The sequence below is a fragment of the Myotis brandtii genome, unplaced genomic scaffold (assembly GCF_000412655.1).
Source record: "Myotis brandtii unplaced genomic scaffold, ASM41265v1 scaffold525, whole genome shotgun sequence".
Lineage (NCBI taxonomy): Eukaryota > Metazoa > Chordata > Mammalia > Chiroptera > Vespertilionidae > Myotis > Myotis brandtii.
The window spans coordinates 725,421-735,548 of NW_005369915.1; the positions used below are offsets into that span (position 1 = coordinate 725,421).

Consider the following 10,128-nt stretch of genomic DNA (forward strand, 5'->3'; position numbering starts at 1 on the left):
CACACCCCACTGTTTGACAATGCTACCTGAACAAAGTTGTTTTTTATTCTAAGATATCAAAACTTTATGATACCAAATAAAACTATAACATATCAATTCTCTTGTTATAAGGTAGTTAAATCAAGTGAAGTCATGATTGTTGACTATCAAGTTTAAACTTTTCTATTCTGAATCAATTTGCAATCACGTTGGAAAGTGAAGGGTATTCTACTGTCTTTACAATGTTATCCCTAGTTTATAACTTTAGTTATAAACCCAGAATTAGGGTTTTAAAAAGTAGAAGTGATTGAGAAACATCACTTCCGCCCTAGCCTGTTTGGCTCAGTGGATAGAGCATTAGCCTGTGGACTGAAGGGTCCCAGGTTCAATTCCGGGAAAGGGCATGTACCTTGGTTGCAGGCACATCCCCAGTAGGGGGTGTGCAGAAGGAAGCTGGTTGATGTTTCTAACTCTCTATCCCTCTCCCTTCCTCTCTGTAAAAAAATCAATAAAATATAATTTTTTTAAAAAAACATCACTTCCAACCAACGTATATGTGGATACCCAATATCTTCTGCTGAAATTCTGTAGGCTGGGAGTATCATCAGATATACACAAAATAAAGATTGAAAATTTATCTATGAACCTGACAAGTTTTTCAATAAATATATAAAGTAATTTAAAGTTGGAGAAGTAGTTACTTGTGTGCTAGCCTTATTGTGTGGTAAAACTCCAAAAAACTCAAAAATATTTCATTGAGTTAAAGTTTAGATTGGATTCAGAAGTTTATCTCTGAATTAGACATTTCTAAAGCCACAAAAATAATCTATTTATCTTAGAGTAGATAATTCACTCTCCTGATTTCTACCACAGAGAAAAAATAGGAAAACATGTGTTTCAGAGGGGTAGGCCATAGAATTAAGAGTTGTAAAATGTTCACATATAATGTGAGTATATACTATATAATTTTTTCTTAAACAAAAATGGCAAGAAAAAGGTTTTGTTGAGTTTTTGGAGGGCAGTGGGTTGTAAACATCTGTTGCCAAATAATGTCTTTCATTATTCATTATTGGTCATTCAAAATCTTTCTTTCATATACTTTTTCTCTTCTAACCCTGAGTAAGGCACTGAGAATAAATGAATTAGCTTAGTTTAGTGAGTGTTCCATAAGGTAAACAACTACAATTCACTAAAATGAATAGGGAACTTAAGAGAAATGCATGCAGTATGTATGCAAGCCTACAGGAATGGCATCTCAAATGGCCAGGGAGGTGGGAGAGTCTTTGACTGAGATGATACATGCAAAAATTCACAAAAACATATGACCAATCAGTAAATGAAAAAGATTCATTTATGAAAAGCAAAAAAGAAAACCAAAATAGCCACTGGAATCTGAAAACTGGAATAATACTTATATGTGTTCTATATGGAGGGATGGAGGTTGAATTGAGTAGTTGTGGTAAAAGGGGGAAGATAATTTAGATCTATAAAGGTTTCACTTATTTTTTTAATTAATTTTTTACTGAGAGGAAGGGAGAGGGAGAGAGAGATAGAAACATCAGTGATGAGAGAGAATCATTGATTGGCTGCCTCCTGCACATCCCTCACTGGGGATGGAGCCCTCAACCAGGGTATGTACCCTGACTGGGAAACAAACCGGTGACCTCTTGGTACATATATTGATATTCAACCACTGAGCCATGCCATCTGGGGGGTTTTACTTCTTATAATCCTATCTTATTTGATTTTTTTTACCTTTATATTTTAATATATAATTACTAAAATCACTCATTTTTATGTACGGTTCTATGAAATTTGACAATTGAATATTTTTGAAACCACTACCACAGACAAAATACAGAACATTTTAACCACCCCAGAATACTATCTCACCTGCCATTTTGTAATCAATCCCTCTCCCCATCTTTCTAACTCATAAATACATGTTTAGAAATATAACACCTGAAAACAGGTAATAAATACAAGCTGTTGCTGGTTCACTTAGGCAAATTGATTCCTCTCTCTAACATGTCTCCTGTGGATGTTGATGTTTGTCTTTTTTTTTTTTAAGATAGACACTGCAGATTACAGATGCCATGTCTCATCTACTGAGAGCAGGAGAATGAGATGGCCATCTCCCCTGTAGTAAAAAGATACTGTTTAGTTTCCCAATGCAGCTATAATAAATTACCACAAACTCAGTGACTTAAAAACACAAACATATTTTCTTGTAATTATGGGGCTCAGAAATTTAAATTGGTCTCACTGTACCAAGGTAAAGGTGTTAGCTGGGCTGTGTTTCTCCTAGAGGTCTTGAGGGGGGAGACTGTCTCCTTGCCTTTTTTAGATTCTAGAGGTTGCCTGTATTTTTTAGCTAACGGTCCCTTCCAGCAACAGCCAGTTGTCTTTATCACACCACAACACCATGGGTTTGCTTCTCTGATGCTAACTTTTCTGACTCCTTGTTTCACTTATAATGATTACAATGTGCCCACTCAGAAAATCCAGGATAATTATCACATCTCAAGATCCTAATCACATCTTTAAAATCTCTATCACCATAGGAAGTAACCTAGTGACAGGTTCTAGATATCAGGACATGGGCATATTTGGAGTGATGCTATGCTGTCTACCATGGGTATATAACACACTAGTTAAGTATTTGGCATAAAGTTAGATTTGAATCCTTTCACCATATAGGATGTAAACTTAGGAGAATACTTACCCATTCTAGGCTTTCATTCCCTCACAGATAAAATGGAGATGCTAATTGAATCTATCTCAAAGAGTCTGTGTTGTTTTTTTTTTTAATAAAAATAGTACCTGTAAGGTATTGGGCATGGTGCGTAGCACATAGAATATACTCAATATATATTAGCCACTATAATGTTACCACTAAGAGACACATCAGTAAAATGCAGAATTATGCAAGCTTACTTGACAGTCACTTCACTGTATTGACTCTAATTCAATTAACAGTCAGAAGTTTCCTTTCCAAGTTTAGACAGTTTCAGATTTTCAATTTGCTCTTTATTCCTTCATTAGTAAAACTTTAAGCTATTTCACTCCATCAAGAATGCTTATGGATTCTTTCTGTTATGACTATCATGACAAGAAAAGCCTCCATATGTGAGTCATATACAGTTATAATGTCAACCATGGTATCATTTAAATTTATGAACATTTCGAAGAGGAAAGGCCCGAGCACAGAAATCTCGAGAAAGCAATTGTGAAGTGTCTCAAAGTTGACATTTGTGTAAGTTATTAAGGTTTTGTCTCTTAGCTCCAAATCCACCCTTCTGGTGTGTGTGTGTGTGTGTGTGTGCGTGTGTGTGTGTGTGTGTGTGTGTGTGTGTGTGTGTGTGAGAGAGAGAGAGAGAGAGAGGCTGGAGCTGGGACTGAAAATTACCTTGTTCCTCTGCCAGCTGGTGTGCTGTTAGGTTTTTGCCAGTAGAAATAGCTGAGAAAATTGAAGTCAGGTAGATATGAGAAATATTTTACTTGTTTCTATTTACTTGACTTTCGTATCATCCCAGCAAGGGACTCGCACAGTGATAGCGCGAGCTAATTCCAGAAGCAGTGGGGTCCCGTGGACCTTTCAAGACTCTCAGCACTGGCCTGATGGTGTCCCCTCAGAGGTGTTGGCAGGAGCCATTGTCACTTCCTCCTTGGAGGTTTGAGTTCTAGCTCTGCAAGTTGCTTTCTCATGTTTCTGAGACATCAGCACCTGTTTTACAGCATCGCCTCTTCAAAAATCAGCTGTCTAATGCCACAAGGCCTCTTCTCCAGATGTAGTTTCTAATAACCTGAAAATGGTCCCCTTATCTTCCCATTCCTAGGAACATTAGCCGCTCACATTCCTAGGAATGGAATACCTCAGTGTTTCCCTTTTGAATTTGAATTTCATTCAACCAACTTCTTATTTTAATTATCTCTGCTAAAATAACAAGTGGTTTCTCTTCTTCTCTCTGACTGTATCCTAAGCAATATGCTCATCCATTTTTCTCTGGGAACATTATGTATTGCTCTAACAATCCTGTTATAAAGTCCAGGTTGCTTTACTTCACAGAATAACAATGGATCATTATATGCCCAACTAAAGTTTTTAACCTAGTATTTTTCATGCCTTAACATAGCACTTGAGAAATCTCCCATCCAATAGAAAATCAATTTTAGACCAGCATGCCTCAAGAATTTTTAAAACACCCAGTACCTGACTATTTAGTCAGGGGCACTGACCTTTTCTCCCTTAGATTGTCCAATAAAAATATGACAACAGCCAACACAACAATAGCCATCTAATGTGAATGAGTCAAATTATACTTATTTTTTATCAGATCAACCAAAAATACATTTTGACGTGCTGCAGGACTTCAATAATTAGTTTGTGTGTTCCGTGAGATGACAATGTTTGCAAACCACTGCAGTAGGACAATCTATGCAGCCCTCAGAGTGGTCACGCTGTCAGCTTCTCTCTAACTACCTGCTCATCTCTCTTTAGGTGATCGTGGTCTGAGCTCAGTTGCACCCATTTCCCACTTCTACCAACAAATGTAAATTCTTGAGCCCCCACTTTTCCAATGCCACCAATTCCTGAACATCCAAAGAACCTCTTATTATGTGGATCCTCTCATATCAAAATCCCCTTAATCACACTTTGTCTTAATTTTCTTAGTGATCGTTTCTGGCTCTCAGCTCCAAGAGTTCCCCCTCTTAAGCCTCTTCTATGGATTTTCCATTGGCCTTGATGTCTGTCCTCATGCCATCCCTAACCTCTGTCTCACATATCAGTTCTCATCCTTGTAGCTGTTTCTCTAGCTGCATACATCTCAACTAGCGGCGCCCTCTATTCCGCCTGATAACATTAACACAGCACTAGACACTGAGCCAAATTCCAAGGTCACGTAGAAGAATGCAGGATAAAGCCTCTGCCTTGGGTGGATGAAGGATCAAGTAGATTTTAAAAGGTGGCACCCTTAGAATAGCAAAATGGGTCTACCTCAGAGTCCTGTCTCCACGCTGCTTCCTTTAATATCTTTCTTCATAGTTTAACGGCTTCATAGTCTAACAACTTTCTTCTTAATTACACCCAAACATTAACTCCAAAATTTAAAAAGTTAAAAAAAATGTAGGAAGTCTTCTTATGGGGAACAATGGCTTCCCTGCTACTCCTTTAAGAAGGCTTTTGCCCCACTGTTCTTGCAACTCAATATTTGACGATCCCTGCCCTATTTATTTCTATTCTTATTCCAACTTTTCTGCCCGTGACTGTACTCTCTTCTTTCTCATATGTCTACCAGATATCTCAGTACTAGCTGCCCCCTTTGTGGTCCCTTTAGCCACCTGACAGCCCTAGTTCTTGGTTCCTGATCAAGTCAGACTCTGCCACAATCAGACTCATTTCTTTCGAGCTGCCTCTGACATTTTAAAACTCTACCTTCTACATAACTGAAGTGCTTTTTCATTTAAGATATTTTTTCTTCCTTTGAACCTACATCATTTCCACTCACGCTTATCAGTTTCCTTTTTAAACATTTTTATTTAAATAAAACCAAAAGCGAGTTCATTTAGGAAAATAATAATGAACATGCTATGCAAATACAGCAAAAATGATGAGAGCATTATGCCATTATCTAATGTGTCATAAAACATTTTCTGAGCTACCAGATAAACAAATGTATTAAGGAAAAAAATATATTCTGCTGGTTTGGGGTGATTTTTTAATGTTCCAGGGAATCATTGTTTTCTTTTATAATTTACCTAAACTATCATATCAGGAGTTTATTTATTCTGCTTGGTGAAGATGCAAATTTCATCAACTGACATTTTTCTGGGAAAAAAGTTATTACCTTATTTTTTTTAAACAACAGGACAATAATTATTAATTGCCTTACAGAACATGATGAGTGCATTATTCACCACTTCTGAAAGCTTACTGATTGCCACTTGGTGTTCTTATCTATGAGAAGTGTCTAGATTTCCCTGGAAGGGAAACCCTCAAAACCAAAATATTAGAGTTGAATTTAAGCAACCAAGAGCTTGCCTATAAACTCACAATCATACACTTTAATTTTCTATTACTGATATTCGTTCTGTTCTTGCCAGCTTAAATATCTCCTCTTGAAAGAAAAAAAAAAGCAATATAGGTTTGGGTAGACATATTTTTAAAGAATGTCTGTCTTTAGCAAACTAATTTAATTATTGTTGTTTTTAAATATCTGTAAATAAAATATGTAATTACACTTGGAAATAAATTAGGAAAAGTAATATCCATGCTGTCACTTTAATGACCATACTATGCTAATGTATTTGTCTGCAATAGCCCTATTTAACCAAAAACACAATCAATTACACTTTTAATTATGTATTTGAAGAGTTTGTATCTGATTATAACTCAATGTCAGGTTTTCTATAAGGGTTTTTCTAATGTTTAACACTAATATTTAATGTCTGTTTAAACCAGTGTTTACATTTGGGCTGAAATCCAAATTGAAAGTTCCTTTATAGTGTTCCATCCACCCTGGGAAAACTCTACCCACTTTAGGAAGATCTAATAATATCTAGTAAAACATCAATCTGAACTATATTAATACAGTGATGGGGAAAGGTAGGTTAACAGTTGTGAGTACATGAAACAGTTTATTTTTTATTATTATTTACTAGAAGCCCGTTGCATGAAGATTCGCGCAATAGGCCCTCCTTACCCTGGCTGCTGGGACTGGTTTTCCTCCAGCACCCAGGACAAAGGCCTTTGGTCCGGCCGCAGCAGCGAGGCTTGGCTTCTCTGCTCTGGCTGCAGCGAAGAAGCCAAGCCTCTTCAGTCTTCAGTCATCTTCAGTCTTCAGTCTTTGCTCCACGCCTGCATATGCAAATTAACAACCATCTTTGTTGTGTTAATTTGAATATTCATCCTGATTGGCTGGTGGGCATAGCAGAGTGACACCAATTTGCATGTTTCTCTTTTATTAATGTAGATTACTTCATTATTGCATTATTTATTATTATGATTACTAGAGGCCCAGTGCATGAAAATTCATGCACTGGAGGGGGGTCCCTCAGCCCGGCCTGCCCCCTCTCACAGTCCGGGAGCCCTCAGGGGCAGTAGGTGACTGGGCAATCAGGGGAAGGCGACGCCCCCATCACCCCTCTGCTGCTGCCACTGCGGGCAGCACAAGCCTCGGCCGGCCCTGGTTACCTGAGCCTTGGGCAGCCTTGGGCAGCTGGGAAGTCAACATCTGCGCCTGCCGCGCCTCCCCCACCCCTCCGGCTGGGCTGAAAAGACTGTGGGACTCCGGCGGCGGCAGGCACAAGGAGTGGCCAGACCCACTTGAGGGCATGTCCGGCCGCACTACATGCCTGCCACCCCCCAATGGGGCTGAAAGGACTGGGGCACTCCAGTGGGGCTGAGGGGACTGGGCGCCGCCATCTTTTATGATGGCATGACGGTCGATTTGCATATTCCCTCTTTGTTAGATAGGATTATTACTTTTGTCCATTCATGCATTCAACTTTTCTTGTCATAATTAAATTGTGCCTAAATAAAACTTGGAAAATATTGTAATTGATTTGAAAGAATAAATTTAATGCAGAAGAGCTATATGTAATTCAGGCAATATGTAGATATTGGTGATATGCAGTAGCCTGTGGTGGTGGAGAACATGGCTTCTGGAGTAGAATGTTTGAGTTGAAGTGCTTAGTCTAGTACAGTATGTGTCCCTTGAGACAATGGAGTTAGTCTCTTTGTGGGGGCAATAAAAATGCATGCCACAGCTCAGCCAGTGTGGCTCAGAGGTTGAGCATCATGAACCATGAGGTTACCAGTTCAATTCCTAGTCAGGGCACTTGCTTGGGTTGTGGGCTCATTTCCTAGTCCAGGGCATGTAGAAGACAGCCAATCAATGTTTCTCATTCATCAATGGTTCTATCTCTCTGTATCTTTCCCTTCTTCTCTCTCTAAAATTAATAAAAATATATTTAAAATAATTTTTAAAATACAGGGCACAGCTTTTTGGTAAACCTATGGTGGAATGATGTTTGTAAGTCATATAGGAAACAGTCTCCAGTAGATACAGATGGCTCTCAATAATGGTAAATACTTTGTTAATATTAATTTTATTTAAAATGCCTACAGTATACCAGTCATTTTGATGTTAAAAAGTCATCTGTGCCAGCAAGGTGCAAATAATAAAATAGACATTAACGATATTATATATCTTGCTTCAGGGTTCAAAGAAACAAAGGCAAAGAGGAGTTGTATCCTTATACTACATATGCATATACAGTGTCTCACAAAAGTCACAAGTAATAAAAATTGAATACTTACTGTAGATCAGGGGTGGTATAATCACAACAGCACAGCATGCCTCTGAGGAAGAAATTATCTCCATATATATCATGAGTCACAGACTGGGAAATTATATACCTCACTTAATGTGACTAATTCCATAACAAGACTGTTATGGATATTCGAATGCAGACTTCTCAAATTTTTAAACATTATATGTCAGTTCCTGTATATGAAATGGAATCACTTCTTGAAATGAGGGTGTGTGTGGGGGGAGGGGGGGCGAGGTGTCCATAGTTGGGTAGGGTTAACCAGGATTGATTCTGAATTCACTTAAGGTTCATGCCCAACAATTGAGTTTTTAAAAAATTCAGACAGGACTTGCGTCAGCCTAGCTTAGATCTCATGGCTTTCCTAGAGCAACATATATGACTGAGAGAACAGAGCACCGCATTAGAATTATCTTAGATCACTGGCCATCCCTGTGTTTAGGAGGATGTGGTCCAGACATTAGCAGCCTCTACTAGTAATCCCTATGGATGGAAGAAACATTTTTCAGAAGATGCTTCTGTCAGTCTTAAGGGAGAAATAATAACCTGCATCTACTAATAGGGTCTCTTCTTGCCTATCATACCTTTTCTGCATCAGATAGCAGTGCCCTCCCCCTAGAGAACACTGTGTGAATTGGTTTGGGAAATCAAGCAAGGGATGGATTGGTACCCCCACCTTCCCTCTCGGTTGATGGCCTTCTGGTCTATCTACTACAAATATACTGAAATAATAGAAGGAATATTAGAAAGAGGGTACAAACTCGGGAAAAAAGAAAGGGAGCCAGAAGGTAAACAATGAAGGGTACAGACATTTTCTTTTCATATCCTTTTAGGAATTCAGCACAGCACCTCTTGGAAGACTTCTAGCTTCTGCTCTATTTCTGCTTTGGAATTACTAACTCACAGATGTTAGGGTGTGACCTTCAGAAAATGTAGGTTCTTCCAAGCTGGAAGCAACATTGAATCAAAGCACCAATCCTATGAGCAGGGCATGGCTTCAAGAAGAGCCTGTTTTCATCTTTTTCTGCACCCTGGTTAAGCAAGGCCTGTAACGTAGCTATCTCTCAAACATAGTCATGTACCAAGGCAACCAAACATATCTCACAGGGATTTTACATCCCTTTTGGTCAATCTCTTGTCACTGCACAAAATTATTGAGGAGCGTAAGCATATTTCTGAGATCATGAGTCATGACCCTCCAACCCTGCCACCTAGTTTCCCAGGTGGACAGATCCTTTGGGATCCTAGGGACTCTGCCTCACCCAAAGTCCCCAGAGGACTCTAAAATTTGGGGTTCAATAGCCTTGACAGTTAACTTTCTGAAAACCAGAATATTTGACTAATAATAACTCATATTTCTTTTAGGAGGTTGGATAAGATAGGCTTAACTTCCTTAGAGATTGTAATGATTTATTTTATGTATCCAAAGATATTCTAGATAGATGTGGACCTTTTCTTACCATGAAAGCAGATGGAGCAATGACTTAGAGTATAAACTAATACACAGGATTTCATCTAACATGTTTCTCTGCTGGGAAGTCCTCCTGGGTTGATGATAGGAAGTAGAAGTGATGGGAAGGACTTTGATGCAAAATAATTTATGCATCAAAAATATTTGGATTAGGCCCAGCTGGCGAGGCTCAGTGGTTGAGCAACAGCTATGAACCAGGAGGTCAGGGATTGATTCCCAGGTGGCGTACATGCTTGGGTTGTGGGCTCAATCCCCAGTGTGGGGCATGCATGAGCCAACCAATGATTCTCTCTCATCATTGATGTTTCTGTCTCTCCCTCTCCCTTCCTCTCTGGAATCAATAC

General features: G+C 38.8%; 1 non-coding gene across 1 annotated transcript; it reads left to right on the forward strand.

Annotated features, from left to right (window-relative positions):
• The first annotated feature begins 310 nt into the window (after positions 1 to 310).
• Positions 311 to 383, forward strand: TRNAH-GUG. Its single transcript has one exon. It is a non-coding gene; the product is annotated as a tRNA-His (tRNA).
• Positions 384 to 10,128: the final 9,745 nt, after the last annotated feature.